The sequence below is a fragment of the Panthera onca genome, chromosome A2 (genome assembly GCF_046562875.1).
Source record: "Panthera onca isolate mPanOnc1 chromosome A2, mPanOnc1 haplotype 2, whole genome shotgun sequence".
In the NCBI taxonomy this organism is placed as follows: domain Eukaryota; kingdom Metazoa; phylum Chordata; class Mammalia; order Carnivora; family Felidae; genus Panthera; species Panthera onca.
Window position 1 is genome coordinate 159,160,391 of NC_138340.1, and position 26,199 is coordinate 159,186,589.

At 38.6% G+C, this 26,199-nt stretch overlaps 1 long non-coding RNA gene across 2 annotated transcripts in view; it reads left to right on the forward strand.

The window, feature by feature from the left end:
* Positions 1-3,668: 3,668 nt before the first annotated feature.
* Positions 3,669-26,199, forward strand: part of LOC132675339 (uncharacterized) — a 36,324-nt gene continuing 13,793 nt past the window's right edge. For both annotated transcript variants that reach the window (XR_009608750.3, XR_009608752.3), the window contains exons 1-3: positions 3,669-3,786; positions 3,917-4,058; positions 21,982-22,198. This is a non-coding gene — a long non-coding RNA (uncharacterized LOC132675339). The remainder of the gene's footprint in view (positions 3,787-3,916; positions 4,059-21,981; positions 22,199-26,199) is intronic.

Consider the following 26,199-nt stretch of genomic DNA (forward strand, 5'->3'; position numbering starts at 1 on the left):
CAGACAAGTTCAAGTGACACTGTACTATATTTGGAACCACTACCCCCATTTGACTCATAAGCCCTGTTCTACTATTTGATTCGGAATAGCAAAAGCCTTCCTTTATCGTGATGTTTTCTTCGATTCTCTGCAAACCATTGTCGCTCTGGGTTTCTTCTGACCAGTCTTTTTTCTGCTCAGTCTACTAGGCACTTCTCCACACATAACAAAACTAATTGTAAATATGGTTTAACTTTTTCCCCAAGACGTCCCTCACATTTATTTGCATCTCAGCTCTGACCCAAAGGAGACACCTGTTATTATTTTATAGCATATTATTATTTATTGAACCATTTCTTTGTTCGGGAACTCTCATTCTGTTTCCGAGTTTTTACTGTTATAAATTATGTTATAACAAATAATCCAGTGCATAAATTACCATCTTAATTCCTAATACCTTTTTTCAGAATGGATTCTTGGAAGTGCAATTCCTGGACCTGACAATATGATTAATTTAAGTCCTCGATGCTTATATCTATTTATACTTTTCCTACAGCCCAATATGCTTTTGTAACTTTGTCACCAGGGCTATTTTATTTTTAACGAATAAATTAGTTGATAATTTGAGATAAATTAAACTATAACAACAGGGTAAACAAATTGTTTCTTATCAATTACTTGAAATCACTGCAAAACCAATGTTAATTTTCCTCTTTTATTTAAAGTACAGTCAAGTCTTCCAAAACAAAGGAATTGCCGAAATAATAAAAGAATATCTTTATCCATCCATCTGTTGATGGGCACTTAGATTGTTTCCATATCTTGGCTATTGAATAAAAGAAGTTATAATTCTGTGACCTGATAGAGATACATAAATGAAGATGCTACAGTGGCAATCATATGGCAATATATAAATGTGTCAAATCAACATGCAGTATATGATGTTAAACTTACAGGATGTCGTATGTCGAGTAGATTTAAATAAAATCAGCAATCAAAGAACAGGCTTTTGGTGAAAATAAGAGCACGATACCAACGAAGGTTCTGAACCTCTACAAATCCCCTCATAGAAAAATACTAAGCGACTAGAAGAGGTAAAGGAAAACATACCCCCAGACATCTTCCCCAAACGAGTTGCAAAGGTGCTCCCATGGTGCCTAATAAGAGTGCATGAGGCCAACCACCAAGGACAGGGCTCTAGTGTGTCCCATGCGCACTTAGGGGCAATGCTTAGGTAGCAGAGTGAAATAAAGTTCTTTGATGTAAACCTAGCAAGAAATACTTCAAATGTACATGAGAAAAATTACAGAGTGCTTTTAAAAGGCACTGAGGAACTTGAACAAAGGGAAAAAACACGTCATTGTATTTCCCTCAGGCCACACCTGAAGGGAGCAGGTCTTCATTCCTGCATGGACTTTACCTGAACTTCTCTCAAAGATAACCTAGCTCAAGATTTATTTCATATATATATATATATATATACACACACACATATGCATATATGAATTAGTAAGGGGATAAGTAGTATATTAATTAGTAAGGTAATATAAATAGGTAATATATTATAGTAAGGAAATATAATACTTGTGATATATACATTGGGGTGCATATATGTATATATATTAGGATATGTGTATTTATGGAGATATGTATGTGTATATATATATGGATATATGGATATGTGTGCAAATATTCTATTCCTCTAAATTCTATAACATTTAGTGGCATCATGAATATTGTTGTCTTGCTTTCATTTATGGTCCATTGTTTTATGTCTTTTCCCCTAAATTCGATGATATGAGGGTCAAGGGCAAAGGAAGCGTCTAGTGTTTACCACTCCCTATTCCCACCTCCATGGCCACAGCCCTAGACTTAACATCATGCACACATAACCCATACAGATTCCAGAAATAGATTAAACTTAACAAGCTGAGAGTCACAGACCAGAAGCGTATGGTTTATTGTTTAAACACAAGAGGCCATAATTATGTCCTGAAGTAGAAGACAGAAGGGTTTGTAAAAGACAAAGAAGGAAGAGGAGAGAGAGAGGTGACCCCGGCAGCAATCATCTCTCTTGTAAAGTGTGGCCTCGTCAGAGATGGACACGTAATCTTTACTTTAATCCTTGTGGAAGAAATGGCCATTTTGTGTTTTCGAGAGAGTCCTCTTCCCCCCCCCCCCCCCCCCCCCCCCCGTTAAAGCAGTCAAAGCTACTATGGTTTGAATGGTCTTTGTAGATAGAATCGTAAGCGAAGGGGCAGAAAAAAGACTGTGGTGGAAGAATGATTGTGAATTAGAGACCCTGACTGAGAGCAGTGGGGGTAAAAATAAACACCACACACAGACAGAAGAATACGGCGGGGATTATTACTCTAAGACAATTGTTTTCATTAAAGTCCTAATTTTTTTTAATTTAAAAAAAATTTTAATGTTTATTTATTTTTGAGACAGAGGGAGACAGAGCGCGAGTGGGGAAGGGGCAGAGAGAGAGGGGGACATAGAATCTAAAGCAGGCTCCAGGCTCCGAGCGGTCAGCACAGAGCCCGATGTGGGGCTCGAACCCACGAACCGTGAGATCATGACCTGAGCCGAAGGCAGACGCTTAACCAACTGAGCCACCTAGGTGCCCCTGAAGTCCTAATTTTTAAAAAATCTTTAAATCGCAGAAATGCCGGACTGGGTATATTCTTTATAACTATAAGGAGACATAAATAATAATATGAATTGATGCTATAAAATATGCAAAAATAAAGAGAGGTTAGTAAAAAACTGACATTCTAAAATAAACAAACACATGGAGAATTAGGTATATATGTTAGGGGGTCATTGTTTATTGAATCCACTAGAATTATCATAAATACATTTGTATAAATCTATGTCTCCTGCGTATTTTCTTGTGCATCCATTTAAAAAAAAAAGCCTTTAAATTAAAAAATTTTTAAATTAGGCTCATTTAATATTTATTTGGTTGACATTGTAATGTAACGGTTCAGGTTAATTAGTAATCTCTCCCGTCAAAGCTATGTGTACAAACTTTGAAGCACAATTTTTTGAAGTATACTTTTACAAATAAATTGTACTTTTCTTTTTCTTGCAAAAAGAAAAGAGAAACTGAATCTTAATAGATATGAATGGAATTGGAACTCTGAACAGATATCAGACGAATGGCTTATCAGTTTTATATTTTCCTCCAACGTTGTATATACAACTCATCATTCATCCAAATCGAAGTATCTCACAGCATAGGGTAGCACACCGTATTATGCAATGTTACAGGGAGGAACAAGTTATACAAGGCAGAAGCCAGCTGGTAACATTATAATACAGACATGATGAAAAAGGGGTTTCAAATCCTTTAGGCTTCTCGTTACTCCAGTCTGCCCTCTACTCAAACAAAATAATCAAGCAGTACACAGAGACAAAAAGAGACAACTCCCAATATTCTGTGAATGCGTGATCCACTCGTGGAACTACAATGATCTGATATTTCACTTTAAAACTATTAAAAGATGGGGCGCCTGGGTGGCTCAATCGGTTAAGCATCCGACTTTGGCTCAGGTCATCATCTGGCAGTTTTTGAGTTCGAGCCCCGAGTCAGGCTCTGTGCTGACCCCGCCCAGAACCTGGAACCTGCTTCGGATTCTTTGTCTCCCTCTCACAGGCATTCTCTCTCTCTCTCTCTCTCTCTCTCTCTCCCCTTCTCTTTCAAAAGTAAACAAATACACTTTAAAAACTAACTAAATAAATAAACATAAAACTATTAAAAGTCACGAGTTCTAACGCGCCCCTAAGAATATGAAACTTCTGGTAAGTAATCAGACTACAGCAGGAAAGAAAACACTTCCTTTGGCAAAGAAGGCAGAAGAATACGTTCAAATTCTTTAGCTTCATATTATAGCGTCTAAATAATCTCTCTAACCTTGGCGTCTCCCTACAGCTCTTCTCCAAAGTGTTCTCATCGTGTTTCATGAATTCATCTTTTCTACATTATTGTCAGTTTGTATTTTTTTCTTCATGCCTCTGAAGCCTAGCCTTCTCTGATATATTTCGGGAGCTTCCTTTTCCTTGAAACTTTCCAGGTAAGTGCAACTTACCATGATACCTCCTTTCCTTTATTTTTTTAATTAATTTTTTTTGCCTTATTTCCAGTATAGTTAACACACAGTATTATATTAGTTTCAGGTGTGCAATATAGTGATTCAACAATTCTATACATTGCTCAGCGCTCATCATGATAAGTGGACTCTTAATCTTCCTTTTTTGTAACGTTCATTTGAGACAGAGAGAGCGAGCGAGAGCACACAAGTGGGGGAAGGGCAGAGAGAGAGGGAGACACAGAATCTGAAGCAGGCTCCAGGCTCTGAGCTGTCAGCACAGAGCCCAGAATGGGGATCAAACTCACAAACCAGAGATCATGACCTGAGCCACCCAGGCACCCCAGTCATTTAATTTTTTTTAAATCTTTCTATCTTTCTTCTCCACGCTATGTTACATTGTTCTTTGAGATAAGGACAATGTTTACAACAGAATCTCTCATATCCTCTATACCCTATAGAACATGTTCTCAGAGCTAACAGATTTTAAACACATATTTGTCTACATACTTGTTGATTGTTAATTAGATAAGTTTCGGTCATTGACGACATGGCCAGAAAAAACTGTTAATTGGACAGGTGTGTGGGGGGGTTTGTTTTGTTTTTGCAGAAGCTAATATGGTTTTACAAAGTATTTAAATACAAGAAAATATATCACGTGGTGAAAAAATTTTAAAAGGATGGAGCCCATGAAATATCCCTCTTGCGCTCTGTGTATATCAAAGGGTTTTATTGTTTCCAGGCTTTAAATATCAAATGCTTATTTCTACTCCAACTCTTTCTAAAATACTCTTGTAATTGTAACTATGTGGGATTAATCAAGAGAATAAAATGTCAACACCCTTTATGCTCTAATAGAGTAAGGGAAAGGGGAATATGAAGCCATAATGAGCTGAAATATCTTAATTTGACATTTCTCAGAAGCCTGGCTCTGTGCTAAAAGTGCAAGAAATATTCCCTGACTTGACAGTGGCAAAACAAACTAGAATAGAGCAAATGAACCTTAAGTGGTAGCAAAGGAAAGAATTATGGGGATGTAGAGGAGAGCATAAGACCCCAGAACGTTCTGTGACTTGAGGGAAACCTTGATAAGAGAGCCGACTGGGCTCCCAGGTGTCAAGCTGGGATACAATCCTTATGGTCTGATGGATGTATAAACTGCATCTGTGCAATAATTAAAGAGCTACATGGTTGCAGTCACAGCTGAGGAGGGAGGGGCAAGAGACACATTTGAACTGATTGGAGCAAAGTATAACAAGGGACAGAGGGAAGGACACCCTACTGCCTGCAAGAGAGAGAACTCGTGGTGTCCTGTGAGGTTGGGCGCTTGTTCGGCGGACAGAGAAGGCGGCGAACAGCTGTCTTCACAAGAAGAAAACAGCCGCTAACTGCTAGGATTCCTCCCAAAAGGTATATTCTGGTAAGACTGGTGGCAACTTACCAGGCTTTGTCTCAGGACTGACTGAGAACCCACAATGGAGGCGGTCAACTGTCCTGCTCCCCTTGCATCATGGCACGTAGGAGGACAAGTTTACAGACTCAGAGGCATTACTGGACTGTAACAGAGATTAAATGATCATAGCTGGCTTGCTAATGACTTTAGTCTTTTTGAAAGCCTTTAAGTGGGCCAGCCAACAATATCATCTTTGAAAGCTTGTTATCAATAGAACTGAGTCGAGATCACTACATTAGATTAAGGGAAATCATGGTGGAGAGGATTCCAGATCAAGGCAGCACCTGAACAAAGGTAGGAACTTCCGTTAACACCGCCAAATATGCGGATCCGCAGACTCTTTGAGGGTTAAATTTGACAGGGTGTCTGTATGATCTGACAGAAAAAAAAAATTAAGGTTTTTATTTTCTAAGATAAAAGAAAAATTCTCATCGTTCAGTAATACCATATGTATGCAATTATGAGAAACTACCCTGCCAGTGAATAATATGATAAAAGATTGTGAACTTTTATTATATTGCACACATGGTATATATACAAGGAATCTAAGAACGTTATTTTCATGGAAATAAAATAGGCATGAAGATATTAGACCTCTGGTCCTGAAAGGCATACTGTAGCAAGAACGAGGTGACACCAAACTAGGACTGGTTTTTATCAGTGTACTTTTAACCCACCCTAGGAAATAAATAGGAGGATGGAGGGAGCAAGGACAAAATGTGGAAGTAAGCTGCAGATGTCACAAATATAAAAGCAGAGCCAGGGGCGCCTGGGTGGCTGAGTCTGTTAAGCGTTGGACTCCTGGTTTCTGCTCAGATCATGATCTCAGGGCTTCGTGGGTTCGAGCCCCACGTGGGGCTCTGCTCTGGCAGCGCAGAGCCTGCTTGGGATTCTCTCTCTCCCTCTCTCTCTGCCCCTCCCCAACTCGAGCTGTCTCTGTCTCTCTCAAAATAAAAGAATGAATTAAAAAGGAAAAAAAAAAAAAAAGCAATGTCAAGTAAGCATATCATTGACGATCTGACTGTTACATCTACTTCTTAACCTGGCCAGTTAGGGGTCGTGTTGATAAACCCATGCCTTCTGGGTTTCTTGGCAGCCTCTTGCTCCTTTCTAACAACCAGCTGATTCTTACGTGGAAGACAAGAGAAGAGGGTGTACTGGTCCTGAGGAACAACAGTAAAGTACAAACTTGCCCCAGGAATCTGGGACTGTTTTTCGGATTCCCTCTCCTCTCAACCTCTGCCTCATAGGTAACTTGCTCATGTCGACTCAAAGTTCACTTGCTCAGTGTGGCAACTGACTAGCTCACGGTCTCTTGAAAAGTGAACTCGAACATTCCTTTCTTTCCTCTGCATTGTGTGTTATAGTTGCAGTTATATTTCAGGCAACTATTTGACTAAGACCTTTCTGCGGCTTTAATCTACTCACTCCCTGCATGTAGGAAACATGATCTTTTTGTTTAATGTCACACGAAACACCCAACACAGAACCAGGCATATAGTATTTACACAAATCCTTTTGAATCAAAGAAAAAATGAGGAAGCAAAATTACATGAGAAATATTTGTCCTTTTTTTTAAGTCAAGTGTAATTAACGTACATTAACTTCAGGTGTACAATATAGTCTATACATTTTTCAGTGCATGTCAAGATAAGTGTACTCTTAATCCCCTTTATCTATTTCACACATCCTCCCACCCGCCTCCCCTCTGGCCCTTGGATTTTGAAAAATGTATAAACTTTTCAAATGATAAAGTAGTAAATAAAATTGGAAATATAAATCTCCCACAATCAGGATGGGAGTTGAACGTATGAGCAGAGATATCTGAGTCCCAGATTACTTTCTTTTTTATTTAAACACTGTATCTTTGAGTCAGATGCGGTTTGAGCCTTACGTTCTATTTCGTATTGTGAGCGTGGTTTCACAATAAAATATTTAGCGTCTACTCAGGAGTCTAAAACCGTGGAATAAGAAAGTAAAATGGTTATGCACACACTTTGAAAATTTCACGTCCAGATTTAAGGTAACAGAGAAAGAAAAGAGCATTAGCAAAGGAGATAGGAAGGAAGTATTCAAGCGGTTGAAACAAGAACAAAGAAAATGTGCAACGTCACTGATCAGAGAGGAAAAACCTGAGGTCCGATTAACTTCACAAAAAGGCAAAGAAAGGAAGTATGTATTGAGCACAGACTACACATTGGACACTTTGCCAGCACCCCTCACATGCGTCGTATCTCATAATCCACATAAAAACCCTAAAAACTGTGATGCTCTTTTGACTTGTTTCATATGAGGAAATCACTTCTCAGAAAAAGTAAGCGATGCGCCCGCTGCTATAAAGCAAGTAGACTATGAAATTCAAACTCAAACTCAGGTTCAACTGGAGCTCCATATTATGTTCATTCCACCGTCTCTCTTTTCGAAGAGTTTATAGTTTGAAAAGCCAACGTTGATAAAGTTCTTATCAACTGCCATAAGAACAGTATTTCCAGAAAAGAATATACTACTGCCGTACCTTTGGGAATACAAAGGAAAATGGATACATCGACTTACGGAAATTGACTTTTTGGCAACTTGGAAAGGAGAGGACCCGTGGCTAGTTTCCTTCCTGTTGGGAAAGTTCAGGGGAATGAGAAACCCATGCAAGATCTCCTTCATATATATGCTACTGGCCTTCACTCACCCTCGCTTATTAACATGATACAATATTGATATAGAAAAGGGAAGTTCCTGGGTAGCAAATGGTCATATCAAGGTATATCTAGAGAGCCTAGATTGCAATGTTAAACATTAACAGGCAGGGTTTCTTGGAGAAATGGGGTTAGTAAGTTAGGTAATACATGGTGTATATAATAGATATTTCCCCCCCAATTTAAGTGGATCTCTCTGGGAACAAAAATGTCCTAACAAAGAAGAAATGGGACACTTCTGGATGTTGTCTGATGGCTTCTGTCTTCTGGAAAAGACTGTCTTAGCTGTACTTGATGTCTACTGGTGTCATCTGAATCATTCATTAAGATTGGTGCTGGGTCATTGTTTGATTCCCATGAATCTGCTTTGGCGATTAACCTACTGTGCCATATGGAAATCAAGAGAAACATGGAGAGGAGAGAGAATATTGGCAAGAGTGGAAGTGGCAGGGGGACTATCATAATAGCTGGCTTCCCATTTTCAGCTAGGTACATGCAAGTAAAGTGCCTGTACGACATTTAAAGTATTTCAAGGAAATTCCTTAGGCTGACCTTTCCTCTAAATACTTTAAGTTGTTAGTCATCTCCTACTCAGCAATGTTAACCTCTGCGTATATGTGCGAGCCTCTTAAACTGGACTTACTCACTTGGTGGGCAATTGAGTTATTATCTTAAAATTAATTGTTGAGTTTGCATATACACAGCCTTCCAGTGGGTTCCAGAAATACTTCTCTTGCTATTAATGTGTAAACTCTGGCACCGAAAATGATTTTTAGAAATAATATCCTCATATAAGTCATATTCTCTTAATACACAAGTATAGGCCCTTGAAAATGGAACTTTCAAAACCTTCAGGATAAGCTTGCTTTCATGATTAAATAGCTAACCTTTCTAGGAGACAAAATGGCATTCTTGCGGTATAAAACAGTTGCTCTCTCAAGTATCCTACGTAGTAAACAAACATCTACACGACAGGGACGTTGCCAAACTGTGGCCGCAGCAATGTGATTTTTGACCTTAAGTGGTTTATAGGAAAGTGAACTCCATTTACTCACTGCTAACTGGTCTCCTCCTCATTGTTTAGAACCATTCATCAATTTTAAATTTAAAATCCCTGTGTACTCTTTTCCTCTTCCTACTACTCCCCAGCTATGCATTATGCATAAATGTTGTCATCCGAAAAACACCTCAATGGCAAAACACTGTTCCCAATTTAGAGCGTGTGCTTTTGTGGTTGATTATTTGGGGCTAATATTTCAAACGACAATGATTTTGTGTAGTACTTTAATACATCAAATGTCTCTCCTGATGGTCAGGTAAGTGGACAGTTTTCTGAAGATCTACTTTAACTGCTGGAGAGAATGACTCCAGGGTCCCCAAAAGTGAATTTGGCACATGTCACATAGCCTGTGTGCGGTCGGAGACTGTCTTCAATGGCCCCTCTAAATTTAGTGAAAAATCCACCCAGAATCTTTGTGCGATAACAATAAACAGGATGAAATATTTTATTCTGACGATAATTCTAATTCCATTAGTACTCTTAAATATTTATTATGGCTGATTATCTTACAGAGTGTTAACTCCTAACTACAAAAGGTCTTAAACATGCCTATGTTTACTCTTAAGTTTTAAAATAAGATGGAGGTACAGTTCAATAAAATGAGATTGAGGTACAGTTCAACAAACATACTATTTGAAATTAAGAGTACTCTTATAAAAGGGATCCATACCGGTTTTCAATGCGTTTTGTCATAAGTATGGATAGCAAGTTACAATGTATTCTAATTTGTGTGTAGGAAATGCAGGAGACATTGGTCTGTAATAGCTTATCCTCAGGTCAGTTGTCATTTTTTGCACAGAGTATAGTTAATCCTATCAACTAGATCTCCATTACAAGGAAGCTAAAACTTTTATGAGCCTGAGATGGAATTCTGCTTGTATAACATTTGTGATCACAGCAAACTGATTACAGTGTCTTCACAAATCCCTGGACTCATTAATCTCAGAATCTGAGAGATTTCAGGGACTGGTCCAACCTCTCATCTACGGAAAGAATCCTTTCTGTAACAACCCAAACAAATGTCACTCGGTTTCCACGACAGGACTTTCATGTCAAAAAAAATCACCAAATCCCAAGGAAATTTCATTAATTTGTGAGACAACTCTAGGGATTAAAGAGCACTGGTTCTTGGTGGCATTAAGGATTTGGATCCTGGTAATTTCGTCATTTCAATAGTTTAATGACATTGAGTAACAACACCTGAATCTAACGTCTTCATTCATAACAGACCTGTACATATCCTTATAATTAAGAGTGGTTCTTCCTTAACAGAGACCCTGGCTCATTTATGGTTCATTATATTGCATATTTCAAATTGTTGATTCCTTGAGAATTAACCGAATAACACTGTTGGACTATAAAAGCGGTAAGCCAGAAGGAGGGCAATGTACAAGCAAGACACTCAGGAGACCGCTCTGGTTCAGGTTAATAATCTAACGTGTGACTTCCCAGCTACTAAGGGTATTATGGGCTCTATGGAAAAACAAAGACTTTTCAAGCTGGCCAGGGTTATTCAATATATGGCCCTTTATAGCAACAGTCCTTGGACATGATATACACTCGTTCATAGTTTTATCATTGTATTGCCAAGGAACAAATATTTACTAATGCTTGTGTAGACTTCAAATTAGCATACTGGCCTAGGGCTGGTGATTAATGAGAACTGATCTGAAAAACCCTGCCATGGATAATGAATATTGAGAAGTACGATCCACCAAATTAATAATGCATTTCTGCCAACCACTAATAATCATTTATACCAGATGTAACATCTCTGTAATAACAAACTGATGAAATGTCCTTCGCCTCTAAAGGGGTTTGTCTGCTAGAACTTAAAAAACAAATCAGCACTCGTTTAAATAAATACGGATTAACAAATTTCTGAATCTCCTACCTGCGATTTTAAGTTTGTGCTTCATAAGATAATCTAGATTCCATAAAAATAATGTTGTACAAGCACACAGTCTATTACATATCAAAGTTACCATATTCTGACTCGGAGACTTTAAGTCAGTTTCATAACAGCAGATTATCAAATAACCGGAAGAAGTCTTTTAGAATGATGATTGAGCAGAAGTTATCAAAAGTTTCAACGAAAATAAATACTTATTTAGAAGTTATTTTTTTAGGGGTGCCTGGGTGGCTCAGTCGGTTAAGCACCTGACTTCGGCTCAGGTCATGACCTTACTGGTTGGTGAGTTCGAGCCCCACCCCCCTGGTCGGCCTCTGTGCTGACAGCTTGGAACCTGGAGGCTGCTTCACATTCTGTGTCTCCCTCTTTCTCCGCCCCTCCCCCACAGGCACTCTGTGTCTCTCTCTCTCTCAAAAATAAAAAAAGACATTAAAAAAATTTTAAAGAGGTTATTTTTTAAATGTTTTATTTATTTTTGAGAGAAAGAGTGTGAGCAGGAGAGGGGCAGAGAGAGGGGGGGACAGAGGATCCAACATGGGCTCTGCCATGACAGCAGAGAGCCCCTCGTGGGACTCGAACTGTTGAACTGAGAGATCATGACCTGAGCCAAAGCCGGAAGTTCAACCAACTGAGTCACCCAGGGGCCCCAAAATATATACTTACAGGAGGTATATATAACATATCCATAAAGTTAAAGAAATACTGAAAATAGTTTTCTAAATCATTGATGCTTCTACATGTGAAGCATATCCGTGTTTGTTTTTTTCAAATTGACTTCCAGATCTTGTCTGTATCCATACAAGATGATAAATCATATATATATGATTTATATATATAAATGATTCTTACGTTGAACAATATGACCTTGCCATTTTTACCTACAAAAGATGGCAACTTCGTATGGCTTTAGCCACCCTTTGTACCATTTTACATGAATGTATTTTCTTATTTAATGTTCAGAGATACTTGTGTAGCAGCATTTTTTCCCCAGAGTCACAGAGTTGTTTGGGTTTTTTCCTTGTTTTTTTTTTTTCTTTTTGCAAGTTTTTATTTAAATTCTAGTTAATTAACATTCAATGTAATATTAGTCTCAGGAGTAGAATTTAGTGGTTCATCACTTACATGCAACACCCAGTGCTCACCACAAGTGCCCTTTTTAATGCCCATCACCCATTTGGCCCATCCCCCACCCAATCCCTCCCCTCCAGGAATCCTCAGTTCTCCATAGTTAAGAGTCTGTTTTATGGTTTGCCCCTCTCTCTTTTTCTTCCACTATTTTCACCTGTTTTGTTTCTTAAACTCCACATATGATTTCACTCTTAGGGTATTTGTCTTTCTCTGTCTGACTTATTTCACTTAGCACAATACAGTGCAGCCCCATCCATGTTTTTGCAAATGCAAGATTTCATTTTTCTTTATGGCTGAGAAGTATTCCATTGTATTTGTATACCACATCTTCTTTATCCATTCATCAGTCATGGACATTTGGGCTCTTTCCATATTTTGGCTATTGTTGATAAGGCTGCTATAAACACCAGGGTGCATGTATGCCTTCAAATCCGCGTTTTTGTATCCTTTGGGTAAATACCTAGTAGTGCAATTACTGGATGGAAAGGTAGTTCTGTCTTTAACTTTTGGAGGCCCTCCATCCTGTTTTCTTCCCTGATTATGAGTGACTCTGAGAAGAAAACAATCAACAAAACTAAAAGGCCATCTTCAGAATGGGAGAAGATATTCGCAAATGACGTATCTGATAAAGGATTAGTATCCAAAATATATAAAGAATTTATAAAACTCAACACCCAAAACACAAATAATACCGTTTAACAATAGGCAGAAGACATGAATAGACATTTTTCCAAAGAAGACATTCAGATGGCTAACAGACCCAAAGTCACAGTTTAACCATAGAAGAAAATCATCTCTGTAAGTAATTTGATAAGTAAATGCTCAAATGTTTACTCCAACAATTTAAAAACATGAAATTAACTTGAAAAATTTCCAAACCTAGTTTGGGAAAATTTGAAAAACAAAAAAATGAACGTATTATTACTGAGTTCTTAGGTACATTATGGTCTCATGATCTACAAATTGTTCCTATCTTTAATATATCCAAGATTATGTTGGTGTTTCTTTCCCCTGTTTTGTTACAAAAACTATTTGATTCCAAAAACATTGGCTGCATTCCCTAGGTGAAAATGAATCCATTCCTCTTCCTTTTCAGGAATCATGCAAAAAATTATTATTTAATGATAGTTCTGATTTTTACCCTTTACCTATAACAATTTTTTTGCATGAATTTCAATGTTCAGTGTGACCAGTAAAATCATCTTTCAATTAAGAAGTTACAGTAAGCATCAGCTTTCCATAAATCTTTATTTATTCTGATATGGATTTAGTAAAAGCTAATATATGTTGATGAAAAAATAACTACCTAATTCTACAGGAAGATCTGAAACAACTAGTAGCTTTGGACTAGCTTGATTTTTATTCATTAAATAATTCTTTCAGCAATGATTTGTACTACTAAAGTATATAATTACATAGGGGAAAAAGGGGAGTTGTATCTATATAATTGTGGTGCCTACGAAAATTTATTTTCAGTACTTTAGTCATGTAGTAACATCATTTTTAAGGGGTCCTGGCATACCATGAGCTTAGTGAAATACACATTTATAATTGTTTATTTTAGAGATACTATGTATTTCTAATGTCACAAAATATTCCTAAGAAGTATGGCTTGCTTGTATACATATATAAGAAACCTACTGAAGTTAGCCGAAACAAAAATAGACAAATATACTACTGGGTTATATTGAGTGTTCATGAAATGTAAGGGAAAGGGAAATATAGCCAGTTTCAGGAAGCCTGGAAATAAGATTCTAAAAGCTATCAGAAATGGAAGATTTTTTGTCTTGGCCCATTGTCTTCCCTTCACTCTTTTCTCTTAGAACACTGATGTTTGCTCCTTCTCTAACTATATGAGCCAGATATCACTGCCCAAGAATCATATCATATCACTTCCCACTGCACTAACCACGTGTGTATTTGGGTGCGTGTCTATAAATGTTTTAGGTATTTTATTATGGATATTGGCATTTCATATGGTTTTCATTTTGCTATGGCCAGATGGATATACGTCTAGATTACAGTGATGCATGTAATTAATCATGGGCATCACATGACATATAATATTGATATCACTAGGGGGAAACATAAAGGCAAGCAAATGTTTAAACAGGTCCTAGAAAAGTGGAGTAGATACAGAAGCCAAGGGATGAGGTATACAAATCAAAGTTTTTTATTTTTAATTCTCAACATGTCTACCAGATAAAATTTCAGCATAACAATCATAAATGTTTCAGTAAAAAAAAAAACTTTAATGAAAATATAAAGTTCAATAAGCCAAGTTAATATTTTAAGGATATTTGAACTACATGGGTCTTTTAAAAGTTTTTATTTAAATTCAAGTTAGTTAACATACAGTATATTATTAGTTTCAGGTGTACCGTTTAGTGACCCATAACGTCTATGACTACATGTTTTTTAACATTTCCATAATAACTTGTGATTTTTTAAGTAAAATATTATTAAAATATGAAAATACCATTGAACGAATTTTTAGAACAAAACATGACATTTTGCTTCATTTTTAAGGACCATTCATTAGTAGACTGTTGCTAGATTTCAAGAGAAAAAAATTCTCTTTTATGTTCCTAGAAAGGCAAATCTGAATAAATCTCAAGCATTATAAAATCTATAATCACTAAATGCACTTATATTAGGTAATGAATTTAATGATGATTTTGTTGGCTATAGTTCTTTGTTTCTAGAATGTGTTTCTGGATGTGTGTTTACCCTCTAATAAATCCTATTTGTTAAATGATTATGTTTTCACAATATCTATTATTTTATTTTGAGAGAGTGCGTGCCCATGAGTGAGGGAGGGGCAAAGGGAGAGGGAGAATGAATCTTTAGCATGGAGCAGATCCCTTCACAGGGCTCAGTCCCACAACCCTGGGATTATGACCAAAGCCAAAATCAAGAGTTGGACGCTCAACCAACTGAGCTGCCCAGGAGACCCGTAAAAGTGTTTTAAATGTGTTTCCCTTGAAAACAATTAGTAAGCTTCAATTACAAGGTGATAAGCCTGCCTCTTGGAAATTTATTTGATCCATCATACTAGCAAAATAACGCAACTAATAATTCAACTATTGCTTCAGAACTTTGTTGCATTAAATGTAGGTATTGCCTCGTTTAACCCCCCACCAATCCTATGTATCAGTTACTGCCTCACCAGCGCCATCTATCTTTTAATAGAGTAGGAAGCAGAGGTCAGAGAGGTTAAGGGCCATGTGCACAACCACTCCACCAAGTGATAGAGCTGCGGTTCTGACTGGCTGACTTTCTCTCTGCACACTGGTCTAAGCCTCCTGTTAAGAAGAACATTCGGAGAATACGTCTTGGCTGGCTGGCCTACCACCATGAATGATACTGGGATGTGGAAAAATACTCTGTTGCCTGAGATACTCTCCCTGAAAATCCCTCATTTGGGCTATTTCTTTATCCCTAAGGCAATCCTCCTGAGGATAAAATAGTTTGTGAGTTATTAATAAGTTAATGTGGATTATCACATTGCTTTCTAATTGACAGAATCTGTCAAGATCCTTGTGAAATTGAAGGTGTTGTCAAAGGAGGAAAGGCCAGTATTTCAGAGCACTTACAAGGAAGAAGTGGCAATTTAGGGGAACAGAATTAAGACTAAAAATTCTCTTGTGTATCTATTCATTGTTCATGAAATTTATGTGGACATAATTTGAATTTAATAATTGACCCATGTCCGATTGTGGGTGTTTTGTACATTGATTTTCCAAATGAACTTTGTCCTTACGTTTTGACTCTTCTGTAATATTTTGTAACACATGAAAGTCATCAGAAATCACCATGTGCAAAATCTTAGTGAACTTTAGAAAGGGTATAAACCACTTAATTCAAGATTAATATGGTAATTGACAAATCAGAAACGATATTTCAGCACTATTAGATAAGGATTGTGTTGTTTTTCTCCTTGTTCTGTTATGGAATAATAATACATCAAAAAAGAAAAAAATAAAGGATATAAGATTCATTAGAGTTCATTGTGAGACAGAAAGAAAATACTTCTTGTTAAGTCCAATTGGAAGAAAATGTACTTTGGAAAGTCTAAGGATCACTGTTAAAATTTGCCTAATCGGTTGCTCAAATTAATTACCCCCCCATCCCCCCAAAAAGGTTCATAAATGAGAGGTTTTCTAAGGGAGAAGCTTCATCACAGAGTAACTTTGGCTGTGCACTTGGCCATGTCAGCTGATCTTATCTTCCAACCCTGCCATTATTACCCCTCTGCGTGTAGTGCTTAAAATGTGGTACTTCCCATAAGAGGACCCTCGAGAGAGAACAAAGACTTGAAAAGGGCAAAAATCTCAGGTCTATTTGGTTGATTAGCAGTGCGTAATACATAGGAAAACTACAGGAGAGAAACTGTGGCCCAAGAAGGGGCTTTTACCTCCAGATTTCATAGACTTAAAAGAGTAACCAGAACAGAGAATTCAGATGAAAAGCAATGGAGCAGTGACCGGTGGTATAATGACACGTGCGATCTAGTAAGTAGCTCTTCGTGCTGCTTTCTTTTGGGGGAAAACATCTAATTCACAACACGAGTGACTCTCCAGTCGTTGGAAACTTTACTCTGGCTTCTAAAATCTATTTCAAACATCTATCTGGCCACGAAATAATCGGACACCATCCCTCGGTGTAGGAGATGAAACCGCTACACCTTAACGAGGTGACCTGGACACTACATAGCACACTCGCCACCTAGTGGCTTCTCGGTGTAATTTTTCTCTTTATTTTTATTTTTTTTATCACTCTTTTCTAGAACGCGTGGAAATCACCCATGACGTTTCATAATTTTAAGCGAAAGGGTGCACGGCCTGTGTTGCTTTGATCCTGTGGTCAAGAAGTTTCTAACATCTGTTTTCCAATCTGAATAGTTTGGGAGATGTGAAAAGAAAGGTCTCCTAAACAAATTACTATAACCTCTCTCTAGAGAGGTCAAACTCATCAGGTCCTACATAGAGAAGCAGCCCTTGTCAAAGTTTCTACTGCTAGTCCTTCTTCCTTCTCTTTATGGTCATGGCCTATCCCTGGGGCCACTTAAAATGCATTGTCCATTCTGGACCATTCATCGGGTCTCTATCCAGCATCCCACGTGGGTTGAGAGTTGCGCTTGGCACCCTTTCATCCAACTCTTTGGTTTGGAGGGAAAGTTCGACTCTGCTCTTAGTTGAGAATAACCAAGGCAGTTTTGTCCTTTTCTTTCTCACCCTTCCTCCCACTGTGTTACCTCTTTATCCAGGCAGTCTTTGAAGGCGCGAAGAAATAGACCTCTAATGTTCCGAATTTAAGCAGGATGGCAGACCAGAGAGCAGCTGTTGGGGTTTCCAGGCCTTCCGGACACCTATCAGATCCCAGGAGGGCTGCCAATCTGCTTTTCGGTGATGCTAGTCATGGCCATGGAGTTTCATTGTACCATCTGGCACATCAGGACTGCCTCCCCAGATGGCAATCATCATCCCAACATCAATACAGTGAAATTAGAGTTGGAGGATTGCAGCAGGTTTTACAGCTTTATTATTCTGCTACCAGAGTCTCAACACGATGCTTGATACATTTGTCGACTCGACAACCTCATCTCTGATGACGAAGACTTCTTTGCATGCCTCTTATAACAGCGGCCACATTCATAATGTATAGGCACACGGAGCTCCTCAGTGACCCTCAGCTGTGCCAATACCGTGCACAGAGAGTTACCTAGAAGCATCGACATATAAGCATAGTAGATGCTGTATACGAACACGATCTCTACATCCTGGCAAAAAGTCCTTTCTAGTAACCTGTATTTGAGACGTGTTACTGACGAGTGGCTTTCCTTGTTGCTATAATTCATTCTTCTAAGGATGTTTTTTCATCGCTCCAAAGGTCTTTTCTTTTTTGATACTAATGCGTATCTCCCCTCCCCTACCCTACGATCAGCTTACCTAGTATGAACGTTTAACCACAAAAATCAGCCATCAACTCGTGTAGTAAATGTTTTCACCCAGCACAAAATGGTCACAACAAAACAGAATCTGGAAAGATAATGTAGCTCATGATATGAAACAGCATTAATGTGCAACCAGAACAATGACAGTCTGGTTGCATATTTACTCTGAAACATAACTGAGTTCTCTTGTACATGCCAGTGTGGCAATAATTCTGTGGTATAAATATTATATTTAGCTGATAAAAGGTTTTCTATGAAAAATCTAGGGTTGAATCATAGCAAGCGTTTATTTGGACTAAACAGGATTGAGATTCTCCAGAAAGCCAGGAGACAAGACTATGAAGTCGGATGTATTTATTACTTTAAAAGTACATGGGTTAAAAAACATTAAATTATTTTTCAGAAACTTTGTGCAATGGCATGCAATTTAAATATTTATAAGCTTGGAGTTCATGCCATCACTTGTACACACACCACACACACGTACTTACCACACACACAGCACACACACACACTCACACACACACACACACACACACACACACCACGTATACCACAGAAAAAGGCGGGGGGCACATTGGAAACATTTTCAACCAACCAAAACAACTTATCATACTCTTTTGTGATCTAGTTGTGTGCTTGTACCAGCTTGGAAAAGTCACGTGAGCTAACTGGTAAATATCCAGGAATGCAGGGAGCCAGTTATTAAACCAAACCATTATTAATATTAAATTATAAAAATTCACAGTTAAATGAGTTGTATTGAAACGAAGGCAATAGAGACGCATCGATTCCTAATCATTTTAATATGTTTCACTGTTTTCCATGTTCTTCGACTTACTTGCTTCTCTTTTCTCTGTACTTTCTCATATATTTATCAGAAACTGTAGATACAGATTCATGCTTTAGACATGATGCAAAATGGTGAACACACTGCCTTGCGACGCCTCATTCAGGAACATGTTGGTATCTTGAAATTAGCCACGGTCGAGGGTATGTATACACCATGGAAATCAGCATATGCTACAATTCCAGGCTTTTTGTCCAGGAAGCTGATTGCCAAACAACTACGAGGATACCAGTGATGAACCGCGGCCATGGATCTACACGACGCAGGCTCAGACCTACCACTGTAATATTAGCCGGTTTCCAGACTGTTGTAAGGCCCGTTATACTCATCTACAGAAGGAGGCATTGCAAGCATTTTAAAACATCACATTTTAAAATAAATCCGCCTTAGTTGCCTCATCGACAGAAATATAGCGTAAAGCAGTGACCCACCTTAGCACTCAAACCAACAGAAAGACACAGTTTTTTTAAAAAAGAACAACATACAGGGGCGCCTGGGTGGCTCAGTCGGTTGCCCGTCCATCTGACTCTTGATTTCAGCTCAGGTCGTGACTTCATCCTCGTAAGATGGAATCCTGTGTCGGGCTCCATGCTGAGTATGGGGCCTGCTTAAGATTCTCTCTCTCTCTCTCTCTCTCTCTCTCTCTCTCTCTCTCTCCTTCTGCCCATCTTCCCCGCTCGTGCTCTCTTCCTCTAAAATAAAATAATGATAATAACAATTAAACAATAAATGACATACAGTTTATCTTAATAAAGTGTCCAGTTCACTGTCAAGAACTTTATGAAAAACGAATGTTCAGGAAACAATTCCAGGTAACTTGATCAATCAATAAATTATATTTTGTCAAATATATAATTTTGTCTATCTGATTAATTTTATCTTCTAAGGAAAATGTACTTATTCTGTGTCAATTTAACTTTTAGAGAGGTTGAAATTCAAAATACAAATCTCCAAATGATATTTTTCTATTAGTAGCTTAAAATTATTAAACATTATGTAAATATATTACAGTAGTTAAATTGGCCATTGAAATTCATTGATGTTTGATTTCATTTCTTTCTGCTGTAGACACAGAACAACTTGGCTTTGCAACAGAAAATCTTTCTATTCTAATTCCTCCTCACTGCAACATGAAAACATTCTGTAAGAGAATCATTTTTAAAAACTGCAATGGCTCTTATTTAAAAAAGGAAATAGTGGCACCATTCTAATGACATGAAAACTACAAAGAGTAGTAGGAAAAACACGCAACAGTATGTCTAAAAACCTACATTCCAGTCCCAGTTTTATCACTTATTAGCCCTTGGGGGGGGGGGGAATCATGTATCTATAGTAGAATGAATTTTGAGCAAAAACGTGTATGATCAGTTGAATAAATTTGGGTTTTTTTTAATAACCACTTCCTCTCATAATTCATCAATAATCAAATCTTCTAAATGTCAAAGAAACTAGCAGCAAACGTTCGTCACTACTGCCTTATTTCTGAACATATCCGTACCGGTAATAGAACACTTGACCTTGCGAATCTACGGCGGTCGCCTTACAGAAATGGAGTCAACCGGCCCTCTCCAGCGCTCAGCACAGACGCTGGCCTATGGTAGATACTCAATAAAACACACGGCATGAAAAAAACGCTCTGGTGGACGGGAAGCATTTTCTCCTGTTGAGATTTAGCTCCCAAGTTCAAGTGAAAAAAATATATATATGAGAAGAGCTTTAGAGTTGAAAAGATTATTTAACGCTCATTTCAAAATGCAGAAGTAGGTCCTTTCTGCTTCTATTCAAAGCCCTTCTGCTTTGAAGTGCTTTCAGTCTGCGGGCCAACTGGACCTAATTGTGCCATTGTGCGGTGCGCTGCACGAGTTCCCATGCAGAGTGAAGAAGGAGCCAAGGTCCTTGTCTGGAGAAATCCGTAATCGAATATCCACCAGAGGGCTGCTCCTGGATGTTTGAAACCACAGTACATTTCCAAGCCACCATGATGAAGCCATTTCTTACACTCAGTCTCTGACTGAGTCAATAGTTTTGCCCTTTTCCTTTTCTCAGCGTCAGGGTCACTAAGCCCTCCGTTCGCACAGCCATTTGTCTGTGGCTAAGGCGGGTAAGCTCTGGATTAGCAGAATGAAATGTCCCCGCCATCCCGGCCTCCTTAGACTCCTTGACCGGTGAGCCCTGACTTGTCTCTAGACTGGAGGCTGGCCTCAGGGTTCATGGTCGTCCTCACACAAGAGGGCTGAGGAGTCTCAGTGGTCTCTGTCCCCGGTCTTTCCCCAGAGATGCGCTCGGTCGTGGTGACGGAGAGCTGAAGGACTCGGGAACATTATTCAGTGTTCCAATTATTAGCCAAAATGCAAGCAGATGGAGCAGGGAAATAATATCTTTTGCTAATTATCCGAATGGATGAGCTGACAGAACTTTACGCTCTCCCACGAGAGCCAAAGGGTCATGGATCCCCGGCCAACTCTGGCCAAGCTGGCCGGCTGCCAAGGAGCACAGGGCCCGCCGTCTGCCCTCCTCTTCCGCTCACCTGCTGGTCTGAGGCTTCTGCTGGAGGCCCCTTGCGCTTTTTACCTAGGAGGGGTTGGGGGGCTTTTGTTGTTTCAATAACAGTTTGTTGTAAGGGCAGATCGTCTGAGTGTCAGAAAAAAAAAGCATTTAAAAATTAAGTTTCCTGAACACAGAAGCCTAGGTCTGTTTTAAAGCATCCACCTGTGCTGCTGAAACGTGTGATGATGTCTCAGCGCCTTATTTTTCTTGCCAATAAGGCAGAAAACTATCGCCGGTGAATTTCGTATCCACCCATGTATTCATGAATCTCTCCAAATCGTCTCACCGAAGACTCTTCTCTTTCCTCCTCAGCCCTGGTGGCTCAGCATGTCAGCAGAGCCCGGATCGCACTCCGCTTGCAAGTTGCATCTGGGCACGAGCCTGTTGGTTCCGTTCTGTCCAACGGCTTCCAGCTGCCCTCCTAACCCCGCACAGATGTCTCGCAAGCCGCGCTCCGCTCTCGGAGGGTGGACAGAGCAAGCAGGGCATATCCATCACCCAACAACTTACAGCACAAGACCCGTGGAAGGTGAGTCACTGACACCATACCCGTATGCAAAGCAAGTACGTGACACGCTGTACGTTCTCGCCAGCCTCAGTCCTTGTATTGAAACTTTTAGACATTTGCAGCAAATATCGTCCGCCCTCTATCCACCTTTTCCACTTCATTGAACCTCTCAAAGTCTCTGGCATTACCTTTCTCTCACACCATTACCTCCAGTACAAATGAGCTACTTCGGAGGTTCCTGCTTCTCATCTTCCCAGAAATATTCCATTTTCTCTCTGTGCCTCAAGACCCCCAGCCTTTTTAAACTCCTCTGAAGCTCCCTCTGCTAAGAGACATAATGCGACCTATTGTGTTCTATTACGTGAGGTAGATAATTTCGGGGAGCATTTTCTAGCCCTTTCTGGACAGAGTCAGGGCAACAAAACAAAATTTGCTAGCAAAGAGGTCCGAAAGAGCAGTGGATAAGTAAATGCAAATTGCTAGGGATGTGGGAATCCACTTCTCTTATTAGCATGCCTGCTTTTGATTGACAGAATTGGACTTTGAACGTAGCAAAATTCTAAGTTGGCTCCATTTGGCCTTATGAGAAAATATATAATATTTGCCGTTCTTCGAAGAAAACAAAACGAAAAACAATGCCATACCAATGCCTCAGTGACTCAACACATGAGGTAGAGTTTCCTTTGTCCGTCATGCATGCTAAAACTCTCCAGGGTTTCTTTCTGTCCTGGTGTTACTGCTGGAGATGTAAGATCACAGGTACAAGGTTGAAAGGGACTGGAGACGTCTCATCCAAACACTTCACTTCGAATATTATTGTTATCTCCATGTCACATATAATTTTCACAAAGGCTTAGAGATGTTTCAAAACAAGAAGGGCTGGGTCTTGCCTCAATCCGCATCGCTAGTTTGTGCTTGAGCTGAAATGTGAACACTAGCCTATAGCTAGTGCTTTTTAGACACTTTACTATCTAGTTATTTGATCTGTAAATGTGTGTGCATGTACACACACACACACACACACGCACTCTTCACATTTGTCCTCTTTAGTAACCAAAAGGTACTGTGCATTATTTTCTGTTTTGCCCATCGTATTGACAATAAACATAAAATCCAGAGTCACAAGTTATAGAGATATTTGAATTCTTACACATTGCTAGTGGTACATTTGAGTTGTGAAAAAGAGTGACAATATATCAGATATGCAAAGAATACTTTTACAGCCCTTTGCCTATTTTAGCAGGTCCAGGCAGAAAATAGATGACTCACTCAAAGGGTATAAAGGAAGAGAGACAAATGAACGTGCTACTTACGGGGCCATGGTCTGGGGGACGAGAACCAAAGCATGGTAAAACATTTATGTAGAGACTAGCAGCACGGGGGAGGCATTCCTACCTCTGCCACAAAGAGGGTAAGTCCATCACTGAAGAGACCCAACCATGAAGGAAAAGGGAAAGAGAATACACCACGGAACTCGGTCACTGCCAGACCTGGGTCCACTGAGTAGGAGGCAGAGATAAATGTCCCGATTTCTCTCTTCTCCTGCCGGGCCAGTGCCTCCCACTGGACAAAACCAATGGAAAGCCAGAGTCCCAAGTGATGAGGCTCATGACTGTGACTCTCCCTGGGCACCATACATGACAGGGAAGGACAGCAGATGGATCACAGGAAAATAAGAAGCTGAGAATAAACACATTTGCTGAGCCACTTCTGAACAAATAAGCTGAGCTTTGTGCAAAAGTGTTGGCACGAAAATGTTAATTGCAGTATAATTGGTAAATGCCAATATTGGAAATGACATAATCAGCAGTAAGATATTAGACAAGTCAATTCTATATGTGACCTCCAAGTTTTCCATTGAGAATTAGGGTATGACTTTAAAGGCGTGCTATAAAGAGTGTTTGTTGAAATGGGCATATTCACACAATGTTAAAATGAGAAGCCTATAAAACATATACATGTTTTATTTATGCATACCTATGTGTGACTAGGGATGTATAACTACATACTTTTATTGATGCTTGTATTACAACTAAACTGATTTGTCAGACCTAAAATGAAGAATTTAAATTAGATTGGAATTAGGTTAAACCAATCTGTAAGAGAGTGACCTTCTTCCTTAAGGAATTTTAAATATTATTTATTGTCTTTCAAATTCAACTAGAATCCTAGGGCAGAGTTGGGGTAGAGCCTTTGTATTGGAGTGGATGTGACATTATGATTTCACGAACATTGAATAGATGTTTTTCATGTAAGAACGAATTTAAAGCTATTAAGATAAACAGGGTACAGATGTCCTCTAGGTCAAAGTCAGCTGGTGGGGAACCATTTGGCTAATAATCCCAGGTTTTTGGTATCATTGAGCTTAGAAAACAGGGTATTAAAAAAGCATATTGTTGACTATTGTCAAACACAATCGATTAAAACAATTGGCCATCTTGCAATCCAGAAAATTATCTGGATTATCCATAAAATTATGAATAATTTTTAATTATTCATAATTCATAAAATTCAATATTTTAATATATTGGTTCAATATTTTAATATATTGGTACCTGTAGCTTCTGATTTTTGTCTGCCCTGTTTTCCCTATTTGTATAAGTTTTAGTTGAAAAACATATTGTGACTGTTTTCAGCTGATAACCATAACTAAACTAGTAGGATACTAGGTGACTAGGCACTGAAAAATAAACACATTCTCTACAACGTAATGTCATCATAGAAGGACCCTAGAACATTCCGTTACTTAAATACCCAGATCTCCTCATATATAGATAGATGTTTATTCTTCAGGGATCAATTTCTTTGGTGTAAACCTTCATCTGGATTTAACAATAAGAAATGTGTGAAACATATTATTTTGACTAGCCTAAGAAAGTAGACTTACTATATTACTTCATATTATCTTGATTGATAGGACATGTGACTATTTCTGTCTAGGACAAATGATAATTTTGTTCAGGTAAAAAGCAAAAAGGCAAAAGGGCCGTTGTTGAAAAGAAAACAAACAGCAAAAAATATCAAACTGTACTATAACAATATTGGAAAATTATGAGACACAGACCCCAAATTCTAAGCTCTCAGATAAATCAAACAAAACTATATGGCTGTCATACCCAAAAAGGATTACTGTAGAGGGAAAGAAAAATGACATGAAAACGTAAATAATGACCCAATGGTGGTATTTGGAAGTCAACAAAGGATAACAGGCTAAGCACATGCTAAAAGTTTGACAAATTTTTAAAAATGAAAACAAAACTTAGAAAGAAGAGCAAAATAAATAACAACAAAAACCATAGTGTTTGCATCCGGGAGAAATTTTATTTTCTGTCATTCACCTTCTATCATTGCTGCTTCCCCGGAAAACTCTCACAATAACCGGAATTAACTGATACCTGCAAGTAACTCGCTTCTCCTAGCAATGGCCCAATGACAACCTCCATTCACAAACAGCCAAGACACAGATTCTGAATCGTTTTCTTAAATGGTTACATAATGTTCTAATCGACTCAAAGATTAGAATATCACACGCACGTTTTGAAAATCGGAGTCCTGTGAACAAAGCTCTGTGTTATACAATGAAATACTCTTTCTCTCTCTCTCCATCCCTCACTTCTTTCTTCCCTCCCTCCCTCTCCTCATTCTTTCTCAAATTATCATAAGTCTAATTAATACTGCCTATTGTGTTTTTTATTTCCTCCTCTTTCAGGGCGGGGAAATTTCAGTCAACACTCGTATATGATTTTTCATTTATGATAAACAGTTCAGTTGATCTGTATTTGCAAGTGGTCTTCAATTAATTATCCATACCTGACAAAAGGTGATCAATTTATTTAACATAGGTGGAAACTTAAAGATCCCTTAAGACGATAAACCAACATATCCTAATCATTTGCCCGTTAGACTTTTTAATGCAAACTTTTCCTCGTTTGCTGTATGGCAGTTTCAGAAGGCAATGTACAGCCAAGCCCGTAGCCTCTGGAGCCCAATTGCCTAGAGTTGTACATCCAGGCTCTGCAACT